The sequence below is a fragment of the Carcharhinus amblyrhynchos genome, chromosome 3, assembly GCF_965287045.1.
Source record: "Carcharhinus amblyrhynchos chromosome 3, sCarAmb.v2.hapA, whole genome shotgun sequence".
NCBI classification, from domain to species: Eukaryota; Metazoa; Chordata; class Chondrichthyes; order Carcharhiniformes; family Carcharhinidae; genus Carcharhinus; species Carcharhinus amblyrhynchos.
Window position 1 is genome coordinate 86451600 of NC_137326.1, and position 17114 is coordinate 86468713.

Sequence of the window (17114 nt, forward strand, 5' to 3'; positions counted from 1 at the left end):
ATTGGATTTTTTCTTCTTTCAGCTTTGAGTTTAGACCGGTCTTCAACAGTCTGTCATCTGACATTAGTTTTTTTTATACCCAATTATCCTGGTTGCATATTCAGCATCAAAGTCTTACATCTAATTATTCTTGTTTTGGAGAGGTTTTGTCAGCCATTTGGTATTAAGAATTCCATGAAGGTCTCTCAACCGAACATATCTAACTCCTTAATACATCACAATAATATGAATATCACCAGAGCGGCACACCGGATTTTAATTTGAGTTTCCAGTTTAATATCATGTTATTTTAGAAGTACACATAATTTTCTGGTGAATAGCAATTGTTGTTCCTTCTTCTGAAAGTAAAGAGAGAGACCATTCCCTCCCTGCCCATCCTAACCTTTCTTTCATTTTTCCCCATCTAAATAAAGGACAACACCAAGAAATTGTCACCAAGAGGGATGAAGAAGATCTGTCAGATCCTTGTGCAAGACTGACAATATCCATTTAGTTATGACCCTCCTTGCCAACTACTAGTCCATGTGGCTCATAGTGCCATGGATCCTGCTTTCATAAGATGAATGCTTACAGATCATTCATTGCCTGTGCGCAGACATTGGGAACAGTCCACCAGTATATGCAGTTGGAGGACACCAAGATCTGCATGTGCAGAACAATGAGCTGGAGCACATGGTGCTCCATTATGACAGCCCATCCGGTCAATTTAGGCAGCCTACATCTGTCTTCAACATTCCAATTACATGCTCTAGTGATACATTAGTGCTTAGCTTGGCTCTGGTAATGTGCATAGATGCCATCGGCCAAGGGTCTTGATTGTATCCTTTATCTACTAGAATATTTGTCTTTTGACTTGAAGAAGTGGTAGCACAATGGATTTATCACCAGGAAAGTAAACATAATAAGGGAATTTATGCAACATCTTGGGTAGAAGAAAATTGTCCCAAGGTAATAGCCATAAGGAAAATGTGGCTCTGCAGTAAAGGAGGAAAGATTAGGAGGAATGACCAAAGGTTTGCTCAAACAGGCAAATTTTAAGGTCAATATCTTAATGAGGGTTTCAGCAGAACAGCAGTCGACAACACTCCAACCAAGACACATTGTAGGGTTCATTGCACAAAGGACTTGTGAGTGCCCAGAAAGCATTGTTTTAAATTCCGGGTGATGCCAATTCTGCACTTCAACTCCTGACAGCAGGTTTTTGCTACTTCTTAAGCTAACTTTTGCTGAAGTTCTACTCACACCGGCCCTTGTCTTGCCTCATTTCTATAATGTGTGATCATTGCTCAAGCCCTGAGTCTTCTCTCTAGTGAAGATTTCTCAGTTACATGTGCAACAAGTTTTATTTTCTTCTTGGAATTTTGGGAAAAGCAGAAAGAAAGTATTTTATTGTTCAGCCCGAGCTGAACTGATGGCATTAAGACCTTCATTCTATGGGTGGGTATAGATATGCTTTACATGAGCTCCAAAAGGGTTAGTGAATGAAGAGAGTTCAGGATGTGGAGGTTCAGTCAATCTTAACAGCAGTTTCCATGGATTATATTTTCTCTGACATCCCATGAACGCAGCCCAGGGATTAGGAGTTCTGGGAAGTGTAAAGGGTTTATCATCCATGAATATAATTTTCCTTGTGCTAATTTTAAGGTAGGACAAATAGGTTGGTGAAGAAGAGGAAAATTCATATTTATGGGGCAGATTTTTTTGCTGAGGCCAGTGGCCTTACCTGCTGGCTGAAGAGCTAGTCAGAGACCCACAGTGTCTGTCTTTGGGAATGTCGCTGAAACACAAGTCAGTCCGTCAGGTAGTGGTGAGGACAGCAGCAGGCCTTGTCCTAGAATCACAGGGGCAAAACAGCCTACCAAGAGCTGCTGGCCAATCAGAGATTGCTGAGTTCGTGTGCTAAGCAGCACCACCAGGGAGGCCATGGCTGCTGCCAGGAGAGGCTCTGGAATCCCTGGATTGCAAAGTGATCTAGGCCACAGTGAAGTAGGGGTGTGTGTGTGTGTGTGAGAGGGGGATTTGGGGAGGGGGGACTAGTGGTGAGTAGCGAGGGGTGAGGGAGGTAGAGGCTGTGGGAAGAGAGGAGCAGGGGATTCAGCAGCAATGGTGGGAGAGGCTCCCAGCAAGCCCCCCACATCTCGACTTCTTGTCCCTCAGTCAGGCACTGAGCTCTTTTGATTGAGGGACACAATTTTATTAGCCGTGCATGCCGCACGAGTGACAGGCCCACCTGCTACTGGGTTAATACTAGTGGCAACAGGATGAGGCCTTAAGTAATAATTTATTAGCCACTTAAGGGTCTGAGTAGGGAGCGGGGCAGGAAAGTTAACCGTGGCCTCTTCACCTAAAACTTAATTGTGGCAGAATCGGGAATTTGGTAGGGTTCCAAGACACCACTATCCCACCTAATCACATGCACTTCCTGCCTTCAAACTCACCCCAGTGAGAGCAGAATATTTTGCTCAAAGAATCAAATGGGTAATAATTAAGTCCTTACTGATGTCAGCCACATCATGAAAAAAACAAGGCAACATTAGCAGGCACCTACCAAGATAAAACTGCTCATAATGTTGATGTTTTTTTTTCTCAGAAGAGCATCACATCTTTGTCACATGATGTCACATCATTGCCTTGCTCTCCTATTTATTTCTATGCAGTCATGACAAGTACCTGTGAGGAAGGTACTCCTTGCTACAGTAAAAAAAGGCTCTCCTTTGCATCACCTATTTAAATTTGAACATTTATTTATTAGTATTAAGTAGGCTTATATTAACACTGCAATTAAGCTACTATGAAAATCCTCTAGTTGCCATATTCTGGCACCTGTTCGGGTTCATCGAGAGAGAATTTAGCATGTCCAATGCACCTAACCAGCACGTCCTTTGGACTGTGGGGGAAAGCAGGAGCACCTGGAGGAAACCCATGCAGACAGAGGGTGACCGTTCAGACTCCGCACAGACATTGATCTAAGCCGGGAATTGAACCCAGGTCCCTAGCGCTTTGACGCAGCAGTGCTAACACTGTGCTACCAATTTAAACAGAATGCTCAGCTCTCTGCCCAGAGAGAATTTTTTCCCTTTTTACTGCTCGGGTATTTACAAACTCCTCATTCATTCTTTACGATATGCATGTCAAACATAGTGATTGACCAAAATGTTATGACAGAAAATCAAATATTTCTTTCAAGAGCAGCATCCCTGATGTTTCGGATCCAGCCATCAAATACCTGGTTGCCTGCCTTCATCCTTTGACAACTTGGAAATGGAATGGGGAAACTACAGAAAAGTTAGTCCTTCCTCTGAGCACAGCTGCCTGATGTATTCATGTCTGAACCAAGTAGAATTGTGTTTCCAGCCCAAATAGTTTAACCGAAATCCAAACATTCAGGTAGAACTGAACAAAATGAAGCTTGAACAGACTGAAACGCATTTCAATTTGCTTAGATTTCTGGTCCATTGATTTGTAAATGCCTAAGATTACCCATTTATTTTACCATCTATAATTTAGAAGGCTGATACCGTATTGTAAATGAGAGCATATCATTAATTATATATGTGAGCTGGAAGCATAATAATTTCAAAGGACTATAAATGTACAAAGTAACCATACCGTATAATGACCATTCAAGAGAAGAAAAATATTCTAATTTAAATAGAGAACCTATTTACTGCATTTATTTTGTACTTCTTTTCCTCATATACTTTATATCAAGAAATCAACAATTAAGGTCAAACATATCACAAATTGAAAAAGGAAGGCTGTCAAACATTTAATAATTAATCGGCCATTTAAAAAAAAATACATATTTCACATGGCTTATGTCTGAGGCGGACATGGGCAGGGTTAGCACATGTTTCCTTCCAACTCACCCAAGGGATTTGCTGGATTTAGTCATCCTTCTCTACATCTAGGGCCAATGGTCATTTGTGCTATCATTGTATTAGCTCCTGATCACACTCAAAAATGGCTGGATTCAGCAGCAGAATTGGAGGTGTGATCCCTTTTGCCCACAGCTTCTCCAGCAATTATTTGTAAGATTGAGGCAACATCTATGGATTTTCCTTGGGTTAAAATCTATTTATTCGTGTCACAAATAGGCTTACATTTAACACTGCAATGAACTTATTGTGAAAATCCTCTAGGTGCCACACTCTGGCACCTGTGCTGGTACAGTGAAGGAGAATTTAGCATGGCCAATGCACCTAACCAGCATATCTTTGGACTGTGGGAAGAAACAGGAGCACTCAGAGGAAACCCACTCAGACACAGGGAGAACATGTAAACTCTGCACAGTGACCTAAACTGGTATCCGAATTCAGGTCTATGGCGCTGTGAGCAGCAATGCTAAACACTGTGCCATCGTGCTGCCTGTCAGACTCATGCAATCTATTGTAATGGTGATTGTAAGGTAACATGACCTTCTGTAGTGACAGATATTAGATGTTAAACTGAAATCATTAAGCAAGTTACTCATCAAAATATTGGAGAGAACATAAAACGTGCGTTTTTTATATCAGTAAAGAAACAAGAGAATTAAGAACAATGCAAAGAGATATATTAGAGAAGGTCAGTAATATAATTGGGAACAATTTCTAACGCTAAACACAGCAGAATAAATGAGAGCCAACTCTAACTAACATACCCACCCTGAGCCCCCCAGCATCAACATTGTTGTTGGTCAAATATTACTGGGGCTCTAATGACAGTCCTCCAGGCACCTATTTATATAAATGTGTGAAGTATGGGTGGGGGTCCTCTGGAAGGTCTACCCTTTTCCTGAGGTCATTAAAATAACTGTCAAAGTTATAGGGCTAGGTTTTCCCTCAGTGGCAGAGATCGAGAGTGGTTCCAGGTCCTTGGTCTATCCCGAGGAAATCAGTTGCTCACCTGCGATTTTCCTTGGTGCAGCCAACTGCAGATGCAAATGTCAGAGTGCCTTTCTCGAAGGCTAACCCACGGAAACCGACTGTTCCAGATGGGGTACCTGGGCGCGCACTCAGGTCCTGTGTGGATCAGCTGACGGGGATATACGCAGGCATCTTCAACCTCTCTTTACAACAATCTGAGGTCCCTATCTGCTTCAAGAAGATGACCATCATCACAGTACATAAGAAAAATCAAGCAGACTGCCTTAATGACTATCGTCAGATGGCTCTGACATCCATCATTATGAGCTGCTTCGAAAGACTGGTTATGGCATGAATCAATTCCAACCTCCCGGACAACTGGATCCACTACAGTTTGCCTAACGCCACAACAGCTCTACAGCAGATGCCATCTCCCTGGCTCTGTACTCAATCCTGGAACACCTAGATAACAAAGACACTTATGTCAGACTCCTGTTTATTGACTACAGCTGAGCCTTCAACACTATTATTCCTATGAAAGTCATCTCCAAACTCCATGGCCTGGGCCCTCGCTTTACCCTCTGCGACTGAATCCTGAACTTCCTAACTCACCGACCACAATCAGTAAAGGTGGGTAACAACACTTCTTCCACGATCATCCTCAATGTATTCTCAGCCCCCTATATACTCCTTATACACCTCGCCAAATTTCCCTTCAACTCGATTTTCAGTTTGCTGACGACAGCTGTAGTGGGACAGATCTCAAGCAATGACGGGACAGAGTTCAGGAATGAGATAGAGAATCTGGTGAACTGGTGAGGTAACAATAATCTCTCTCTCAATGTCAACAAAATGAAGGAGGTTTTCAGTGACTTCAGGAAGTAAAAAGGAGAACATGCCCCTGTCTACATCAACAGGAATAAAGTAGAAAGGGTCGAGAGCTTCAGATTTTTAGGTGTCAACATCACCAACAACCTGTCTTGCCCACCACCCTCCCTCCCCCCACCCCCATGCTATCACTATATTTACAAAAGCCCATCAATGCCTCTACTGTCTCAGAAGACTAAGAAAATTTGGGATGTCAGCTATAACTTCCTTCAACTTCTACAGATGCACCATAGAAAGCATCCTTTCTGGTTGTATCACACCTTGGTATGGCTCCTGCTCTGTCCAAGACTGCAGGACTACAAAAGATCGTGAATGTTGCACAATCCATCACACAAACCAGCCTCCCATTCATTAACTTTGTCTGCACTTCCCGCTGCCTCAGCAAACCAGCCAGTATAATTAAGAACCCCACAAAGCTACGTACATTCTCTCTTCCACCATCTTCCGTTGGAAAAAAAATACAAAAATCTGAGGTCACGTACCAACTGACCCAAGAACAGCTTCTTCCCTGCTGCCATCAGACTTTTGAATGGACCTACCTTGCATTAAGTTGATCTTTCTCTACATTCTAGCGATGACTGTAATACTACATTCACTAATTGCCTTCTTTATGAATGGTATATTTTGTTTGTATAGCTTGCAAGAAACAATACTTTTCACTGTATGCTAATACATGTGACAATAATAAATCAAATCAAATCAAGCTGATGTCCAGAGGGTGGTTTACCATCCTATTAACAATGGTGGGCAGAGCCCTCAAAGCTGGAATGCCAAGCCGAGCTTGGAAAAGAGCAGTAATTAAAGGATCTGTAGCTAGGTGACCATTTTGGTGGGATAAGAATGGTGGGTGGGGAACCCCTTTACAGGGCAATCTGTAGTTGCTTCTGCACCCAGAAAGGAAGGGTGGGCTTTAAGGCCTGTTTGGAGCATGGGGCCCCTTGGCCTGCCACAGGCTGCCTTTCACCAGGCCCCTAAATTGTACCCTGGAGATCTGGAACTGACTGGAAAAGGCAAGTTGGCCACCTTTAATTTGCTGTCTGAGGCTTCTACTGAGCCTGATCAGCTACCTGCCTTGTGTGGGTGGGAATCCCTTCTACCCCCAATCTTGTTGTCACAAAAATAGCCCAGCGATGCAATGAAATCAGGGAATTTGGCGTGCCTGCTGATGGAATTATTGTTATCTTTCACTTGCCTCTGATCCTGGTCCCAGCAGGAGTCAAAATTCAAGCTGATTAATTCCAAAATTTCTGAGACTTTGTTACCTTTCCACTGCATGTAGAGTCTGGAAGCAGAAAAAATGCTGAGCAGGAAAGATAAGATCAAGATATTTAGAGGCACAGTGGAGTTGACACCTAGACATTTATTGAGAAGCTGTGAAAGATCTTTGGTGGCATCTGCACAAAACTATTGAAAAAAATGCTTTAGATGTCAGCTGAAAAGTTCAATGAATTAATGCGCAGAGAGTTTGACAAACAACAGTAATAAAGCAGAGAAGGATGAAATCTGTTGGCTATTCCTTCAGAGCAAGCAAGGAACACATTTTAAAACCATTATTTGAGGAGTAAATTGAACTAGTAAAGCATACTGAAATTATCATAGAAGAATTATCACCATGCATGATGAATAAATGCTTCACTAATAGCTAACCGATGATGATATGGCAGATTCACTATATGAGTTTAATTTGACCTAAATTTGTTCCCAAGTACACTATTCTTAATGACTTAACTCTATCATGAGATAAATTGTTGAATAAGGTTTACTAAATTTAACAACCATCTTATTACTAAGTCTACAAGGTGTCAGCAGCCAGGTCTTCAAGGATAATGATCTTGAAGGCTTATCTTTAATAATATGTGTTCTATGAAGACAGTGGCATGAATCATCTGGTTTTCATGACAAATTGCCTTGGAATTCAATCACAAGCTACTTTAACTGTTCGTGATATTCCTCACAAAATGTGTTTTTAATTGGTGAATCATGAAAAAGACTTGCATTTCTATAGTGCCTTTCACAACGACCAAGTACCTTAAAATAGTTTTTGCGGTGTTGCAATGTAAGAAATTGCAGCAGCCAATTTGCAGACAGTAAACCCCCACAAACAGCAATGAAAGAATAACCAAATAATTACATTTCCTGATGTTGATTGAGGGATAAATGTTGCCCAAGGTACTGGGGATAACTCAACTGCATTCCTTAGTAATAATGTTATGGAACCTTTTTTATCCACCTGAGAAGGTAAGCAGGCCCTAAATTTTGACACCTCAACCAGAAGATAACATTGTCAACAATGTAGCACTCCCTCAGTACTGCATTAGAATGTCAATCTTTACATTTGTGGTCTGAATTGACACTTGAACCCAGCACGTTCTGATTCACTGGTGAGGGTACCACTAAACTACAATTACACTGCTGCAGTTCACTTTAATTGCTGACTATTGTGATGACCTAATGGACAATTGGATTCGGCCTTTAAAAATAACTTTTTTTTTACAATTAAATTCCTTCCAAATGTTTTTTTTACCTTAAAACTGATTAACTGCCACAATGAGTGCAAGAACAAAAAATCCATCAATAAAACAAACTTTATTGTCCTTTTAAATCACAGATGCAAATTTATTTATTATGAGTGCAACCTGGGAAGATTTTAAGAATGGCTTATCATTTGTTAAATTATTCCTGCATTTATTATTGAAGACAAGGTTCTTTTAGTTTGATCTTCTACATCAACAATTGATAGCAGTAAGCATTCCTACTGATAAGGCTGTTCCTATTCATCAATGCTTTGGCGGATTGGCTAAACTGTCCCTTAGTGTGCTCGGAAGAGTCGGTTAGGGGGATTAGTGGTGTAAATACGTAGGGTTAAGGGGATAGGCAGGGGTAAGCTGCTCCGTCACAGACTCAGTGCCGACTCAATGGGACAAATGACCTCCTTTTGAACTATAGGGGTTCTCAGATTCTTTGTGATTTTTCCTGAAGATGTTACCAATACCACCTCTTTAAAAGATTGTTGAGGGGGCTGTGGTTGATGTTGCATATGTGGACTGTCAAAATACTCTGACAAATATACATTCAAGCCACTTGGCTATACTGGGCATAATATCAAATTTTGCACGTGACATGAAACTTGGAAATGTAGTAAACAGTGAAAAGGATAAGAACAAACTTAAGGTGGATGTAGACGGAGTAGAGAAATGGGCACACATATGGTAAGTTGCATTCATGAAATAAATTTTGAAGTTATTCATTTTGGTAGGAAAAATGACACAACTCATTACAAACTAAATGGTACAAAGTTAGAGGTTACAGGAACAAGTCTTCGAAAGTGGTAGGGCAAGTTGAGGAGGCTATTAAAAAAAAACAGAATCCTTTAGAAATAACTTTAACATTAGAACTAGGTACAAAAATAAAGATGTCACGATAAGTCCCCAGAAAAGAAATTATTTATGACCAGGTGGAATATTGTAGCCAATTTTGGGCATCAAGCATTAGGAAGAATTTGAAGGCCTTAGAGAGAGAGAAGATTTACAAGAATGGTCTTGTTTCTAGAGAAATTAGTATTGTTCCCTTAGAGCAGTGAAGATTAAGGGGAGATTTGACAGAGATGTTCAAAATCTTGAAGGGTTTTGACAGAGTAGTTAAGGAGAAAATGTTTCCAGTAGCAGAAATGTAGCAGCTAATGGACACAGAATTAAGGTAACCAGTAAAAAAAACTAAGAAAAATATGGTTATGCAATGAGATGTTATCATCTAGATTGTACTGCCTGCTGGGATGTTGAAAGCAGATTCACAAGGGAATCTGATGAACTGTTGAGGGACAACAATTTCTGGAAGAGAGTGGGACAAATTGTATTGTTTGTCCAGAGAGAGCTGATTTGATTTATTATTGTCACATGTATTAGTATAAAATGAAAAGTATTGTTTCTTGCGCACTATACAAACAAAGCATCCCGTTCATTGAGAAGGAAGTGAGACAGTGCAGAATATAATGTTACAGTCATAGCTAGAGTATAGAGAAAGATCAATTTAATGCAAGGGAGGTTCATTCAAAAGTCTGCTGGCAGCACGGAAGAATTGTTCGTGAGTTGTTTGGTATGTGGCCTCAGATTTTTGTATCTTTTTCCCGACAGAAGAAGGTGGAAAAAAGAATGTCCAGGGTGCGTGGGGTCCTTAATTATGCTGGCTGCTTTGCCGAGGCAGCAGAAAGTCTAGACAGATTCAATGGATGGGGGGCTGGCTTGTGTGATGGATTGGGCTACATTCACGACCTTCTATAGTTTCTTGCAGTCTTGGGCAGAGCAGGAGTCATAGCAACCTGTGATACAACCAGAAAGAGAGAAAGAAAAAGTCAGCATGATGTAGTAAATCGCCCCCCTATGTGCTACAACATTCTATAATTCTAAATGTTCTCAAATTAATAATGTCTTATATCATGTCAGGACTGGCTTTTCTGAAACAATGATTACAATTAGGGCAGCACAGTGGCACTATGGTTAGCACTGCTGCCTCACAGCACCAGAGACCTCGCTTCGAGTCCTGGCTTGGGTCACTGTCCGTGCAGAGTCTGCGTGTTCTCCCTGTGTCTGCATGGGTTTCCTCCCACAGTCCAAAAGACATGCTGGTTCGGTGCATTGCCCATGCTAAATTGTCCCCCAGTGTACCCAAACAGGCGTCAGAGTGTGGCAACAAGGGGATTAATGTCACTGCAGGTAATGTAAACTTACTTGTGACACTAATAAAAAAAAACTGATGCTCATTGTAAAGAATATAAAGAAGATGCACATGAAAATCTGTTTGACAATGATATTAAATAAATGGGTAGGACTAAACAACATGCAAACAAAACAAATTATGATCATGAGATCCACCTTACAGAAAAACTGTTTACAATGAGGATATTTGTAAATGTCAGTAAATTTTGAAAGGTCTTAGAGGTCCAGAGGTTGCAAGTCCAGTTGTGTCAGTTATTTTCAGTGATATGGGCTGCAATTTATTTCCTTAGTTTTCTGAGAAAGTTTTGGCAAATTTCCTTAGTTTTCTGATAAAGTAGAACTGTTGGTGGGCTTTCCTAATTATAGCATTGGCATGAGGGTCCAAGACAGGTTGTTGGTGATGTGAACACCTAAAAACTTGAAGCTCTCAACCATTTTTACTTCATCCCCATTGATGTAGATTGGGGCTTGTGCATGGGGTCCTTATTTATGCTGGCTGCTTTTCTGAGGCAGTATGAAGTGCAGACAATGTCAATGGGTATGGGGGGCTAGTTTGAGTGATGGGCTTCAGTCACAACCCTTTGTATTTTCTTGCGATCTTGGACAGAGCAGAAGCCATACCAAGCTGTGATACAACCAGAAAGAATGCTTTCTATGGTGCTTTGTAAAAATTGGTGAAAGTCGCAGCTGACATGCAACATTTCCTTAGTTTTCTGAGAAAGTAGAGGCATTGGTGGGCTTTCTTAACTATAGCATCAGCATGAGGGACCAAGACAGGTTGTTGATGTGGGCATCGGAAAACTTGAAGCTCTCAACCATTTTTGCTTCATCCTCATTGACGTAGACTGGGGTTGTACTCCACTACCCTTCCTGAAGCCGATGACTATATCTTACATTTTGTTGACATTGAGGGAGAGATTATTGTCATTGCATTGGTTCACCAGATTCTCTATCTCATTCCTGTACTCTGTCTCATCATTGTTTGAGATCTGACCCACTATGATGGTGTCATCTTGAAAATCGAGGCGGAGGGGAATTTGGCCAAACAGTCACTGTCACTCAGCCAACTGTTATATAATAACGGAAAATTCGACATTTCACAAAAATAAAGGGCAAAATCTTTCCGCTTTTCACCATAGCAGGACATTCTGGTCCCATTGTGGGGATCTGAAGATCCCATCATCAGCCAAAGGCACATTGCCTCCAGCTACTGAGAATCACATCACTAGGGGACAGAGAATTTTGCCCAATATCTGCTATTCAGGGCTTTGACAAGCATAAATTATCATCTTAGCATGCCATTGAAAAGCTAGTTACATTTCATTCAAGAATGTGTGGCTTTTCCAGGAGTTTTACAGTGAGACTAATGCCACAACACTGTAAGATCTCATCAATTCAGTGACTTCTATTTGATCACAGTCTGCAAGTACATCAACAGCACACATTATGGAGAAGCGTAGCATTATCGGCAGCAAATTCAGGATGTCTGTTCAATTATACATGTACAGGCTCCTGAAGTTGCTGTCAGTTTACGAGGAGTAATGACAGTGAATGCAAACAGTTTCACACTCATTGGTACTCCATTATTAAGGAGCAAAAGTTGCCACTATTGTTTCTGTGGAACACAGAATTCATTTTGCAGAGGAAAACAAGATGTTCCTGGCTAAAAGTAATCAGTTTGGATATATTGCTGTTGTGATGGACATGACAAGAAACATTTGTGCATCCGAGCATAAGGAGGAGAGTGATGGAGAAGAGGAAGCCTTAAAACAAACAGGAAAATACTGTGTTGAGAGGTTTAACAGCAGTTGTAATCCAAAGATGTGTAGCTTAGGTTGATTGGTCATGCTAAATTGCCCCTTAGTGTCAGGGTGATTAGCAGAGTAAATATGTGGGGCTATGGGAATTGGTCTAGGTGGGATTGTTACTGGTGCAGGCTTGATGGGCTGAATGGCCTTCTTCCTCATTGTAAGGATTCTATGATTCTCTATAATTTTTAATTATTCCATCTTGTTTTAATTCTGTATTGTGTTTCTGCTTTATGCTTTGATTTGTTGTAGAAAAAGTTTCCGGTTTATCAGAACACATAATATCTCTTCCCATAAAGTTTGAGTTCTTTGGTAACTTTAAAGCACCCCCTGTCAAATTGTTGAAAACATTCAACTTGGAAATATTGAAACTATCTTCACACCAGCAGAGTTGTCAAGAGTAGGATGGAGGTATTAAATAAGTAACAGGGAAGAAGGCACTGCAAAGGAGATTGATGGGATACTGGGTAAGGTGTAGATAGATGAAGAGGAGATACAAGAAAGATTGTCAGTAATTAACTTGGATGTAATAATGTGACCCAAATTGGATGTACCTTTGTTACTAAGGGAAGTATGGATAAAGATGCATGGTCTCCCCAATGTACCATGCTTTGGGACATCCTTTCCTGCAGCATCCCGATGTCCCGAAGCACGGTACACTGGGGAGACCATGCAGATGCTATGGCAATGGATGAATAAACATTGTTCGACAATCACCAGGCAAGACTGTTCCTTTCCTGTTGGCGAACATTTCAGCGGTCACGGACATTCAGCCTCTGACCTTCGGGTAAGCGTTCTCCAAGGCAGCCTTCACGACACACAACCAGCACAGAGTCGCTGAGCAGAGTCTGATAGCCAAGTTTCGCACACATGAGGACGGTCTCAACCAGGATCTTAAGTTCATGTTGCACTATCTGTAACCCCCATGACTTGCCTGGGTTTGCAAAACCTCACTCACTGTACTGCCTGGAGACAATACACATCTCTTTAACCTATGCCTAATGCTCTTTCCACTCACATTGTCTGCATCTTTAAGACTTGAATAGCAGGTTAGTTGTAAAGACTCGCATTCTAATCAGTAATCTGTAATCTGTGCTGTTATATGCTCTGTCTGAGGCCAGAACTCTCCATTCACCTGTCGAAGGGGCAAACCCCAAAAGCTTGTGAGTTTACTATCAAATAAATTGGTTGGACTTTAATCTGGTGTTGTGAGACTTCTTACTGCGTTTACTTCAATCCAACGCCAGCATTTCCACATCATTCTGGAAACACAGCAGGCCGTGGCTGTCAGCCTCGACAACTTAGCCCAGGCTCAGAGGGCTACTGCTGAGGGGCTCCAGAGCCTGGCTTTCTCATAGAATGCTGTAGCGGAGGGGCTCCAGAGCTTGGCCCAGTCTCAGAGGGCCAGGGCTGAGAGATCACAGACAACGGGGCAGACACATCTGGGCCTCCAGGACTGGCAGAGCCAAGTGATTCTGGAGCTCAGTCCAGCTATCCTGGCATCCCATGGTGTGTCCCCAAGAACTCTGGGCACCCCAAGGGAGGAAGAAGGGCTTGAGCCCATGCTGGTGTCTTCTACCCAGGAGATCCCGGATGTCCCGAGACCTTCCGATTCCCCCCTTCCTCATGCCAGGTCATCTCAGGGCCAGCGAGATGAACAGGGTGGCACCGAAACAGTGCCACGCACAAGTCAGCCGGGGCTCTCCAGGTCCCGGCCACTAAGGGAACGTCTGCCAAGGGCATCACAGGCAAGAGGGCGTGATTTACAGCTGGACACCTCCACATCCGATGTGCATCCTGGGGTAGCACCGAAAAGAAGCAGTAGACAGCACAAAGTTAGAAAGTTGTAGTTCACTAAGGGGGTACGGGTGAAGGTCACCAGCAGTCAGGGTTTATTAATCAATAATGTTAAGAACACAATAAACTGTTAGTTGCACCTCACAGCTGTGACTAATGGGTCTCTGATTCTGCCCCCCCAACACAGCAGAATGTTCCCCATTCCCAAATACAGAGATGCTGTCTGTTGAGCTTTGCAGACTCAGCCCATGTTTCAGAGTGCCTGCCCTACCTTCCCCAACATCCACCAGATCCTTGGTGCAAGTGCCCTCCCCCCCAAATTGGCCAAAAAACATGTGTCCCCAACCCTTACAGCTACGTGGGCGAGGCTGGCAGCATGCATTCAGAGTACAGGTAGGAATCAGACTTGAATTGCACCAGGGGCAGGATCCCAGTGTGCACAACTGTGAGTCATCATCATCCTCCAGCCTTCAACCAAGACTCGCAACCATTGCCAGTCCAGGCACATTAATAGGGTTGGATGTTTCTGGGGGATAGAGAGGTGGGATGAGAGAGGCTAGGGAAGGGTGATGTGGTGGTTTGAGGGCGCAGGTCGGTTTAGAGGGGGAATAGCGGTTGCACTTGCTCCTGGGATGTGGTGGATGTGTGTTGGTTGCAGCCCCCTCACTGCACAACTCGGTGAAGCGGGCTGCAATCAAGGCATTGCTCATTACCTTTCCTTGCCAGACACCTGGCATTGCTGCCCGCACTCTTTCCTCCAGCTTCACATAGGGTGGGACGTCCATCTCACCTCTCACCGCTCCTCCTCCTCCTTCTCCTTCTCCTCCTCCTGTTGCTCTTTCTGGTCTCCCTGCTGGTGGGCGATGTTGTTAAGGGCGCAGCAAACGTTGATGATGCATGAAGCACACACAGGGTCATATTGCAGGGTCCCCCCAGAGCAGTCCAACCGCATCTTCAGCAGGCCAATACACTGCTCTATGATGGACCGCATGGCTGCATGGGCCTTGTTGTAGTGGATCTCTGCCTCAGTCTGGGGCCTTTGCACAAGCGCATCATGCCAGACCTTAGCAAGTAACCCTTGTCACCCAGTAGCCGTACCAGGAGCCCGGGCTGCTCTTCAAAGAGCCCAGGGATGTCCGACTGCCGGATCACAAAGCTGTCACGGATACTGCCTGGATGGCATGCACCGACCTGCATGGTCATCATTTTGACAGTCACAGATGATTTGCTGCGGTCCTGCACGTGAAGCTCACAAAGCGACGTGTGTTCCAACCACTGCCCCCTGCGTATTGGAAATCCCGGCAATGGAATGAAGCCAAGAGCCCGGGCCTCCTCTATGCATGACCCTCATTGAAATTAATGAACTGCCCTGCCCGGGCATACAGGGCATCTGTGACCTGCCATACACATCAGTGCACAGAGGCCTGGGAGATCCCAACTAGGTCACCACTGGGTACCTGGAATGATCCAGAGGCATAGAAATTCAGGACAGGCACCACCTTCATGTCAACAGGAAGGGGGTGCCCACCGCACCACCCCCTCCCTGAGGTGCCAGGTGTGCGAGCACCTCATGAAGGTGCCACACCGTGGCCTTGGACAGGAGCAGCCAACGATGGCACATCTCCTTCAAGAATGCCTATCCCTCCTTGGTCTTGGCACCCTCAGCCTTCTGTGCACCCTCTCGGGAGCCTGCTCACCCACCTCCTGGCTCTCAGCAGCAGCCCCCTGCCCTCCTTCTTGTGGGACTGGTATTGGCTGCTTCTGCGGTGGTTTCTCCATGCCCACTACCTCCTGAGTCACTGCCCCCTCCTCCTCCTCCTCTGCCCCTGCTGCAACCAACATGGCCATCTCCAGATCGAGCAAACCAAGATCCATCTACACAGTGGGGTTTGGAAAAAGCATGGAAGAGCATAATAATGTCATTGGCTGCGAAAACCCAGCACCACCCCAATCCCTCAATTGGGCCAGAACCCCCACTTGTAGGTGCTGCCAACCCCACACAATCCATGGTGCCATGGTGACCCAATTAGAGTGGTGTGAAACTCCCATCATGACAAAAGCTGGCACAGATTATGCAGGTTGGTGTGCAGCCATGGGCACTGCGCACTCTTGAGCCATTGCTATATGCACAACTGCAGCTCTGTTACAGGCATGTGTTACTGGTCCGTGTCACAGGGCAGGGACAGACTGCAAATCAGCACCAGATGGGTGTCCAGTGACAGCAGATTCCATACAGTCCATGTCTGAACCTCTGCACCCCGGCCTGGAGCAGCTGCTTCATCTGGTTAGGCCTCAGTCAGCACATGGTGCACTCCTCCCCCACCCTGGAACACCAGCACTCAGTGCAGTCCCTGAGCACACACCACAGCAAGACAATGACACTGCAAAATGCCCTGGAGGGGAGGGGTAAGAAGGACTCCTTGAGGGTGCCTCCCATACTGAGCTACAATGCCACCCTGGAGGGGAGGGGTGAGTGGGACTCCTTCATGGAACCTTGCCCAGAGAGCTGTGAGAAAATAGAAGCCTCCCCAACCCCCTCACCCCAGATATCACTGGTCCATGGGCCAGCACTTGAAGACAGCAGGAGGAAGCCCATCAGGCACCTCCAGGGCCTGCCTGCAACATCCCCCTTGTTCCGCTCGCAGCACTTACCTCCTCATACCAGTTCAAGGCTGCCACACCAAGTTGAGACTCTTATATACTACTCTGATTCGCACCAAAGTGACATCACGCCAAAGGGGTGAGACGCAAACGTGGGCAGAGATTGCTGAGTCGATCCTGATAATGGCATACTAAGGTATGTAAAGTCATGCAAATCAGTGGCACACTGGTTTTTCTGCATGTTCCCAGCGGCACCATTTTTCTCCGATTGGGAGGTGCACACAGGTCATAAAAGGTCACGGGGAACCCGCAAAATAACCGACATAGGAATCTCCTGACCCCACCAGCCGGAAAAGCTGTTGGTCGCGATGGGAAAATCGGACCCTTGGTTCTGAAACTCATGTCTTAAACTTTGATCAAGGCAATTACAGATACATGAAGACAGAGTTAGCTAAAGTATA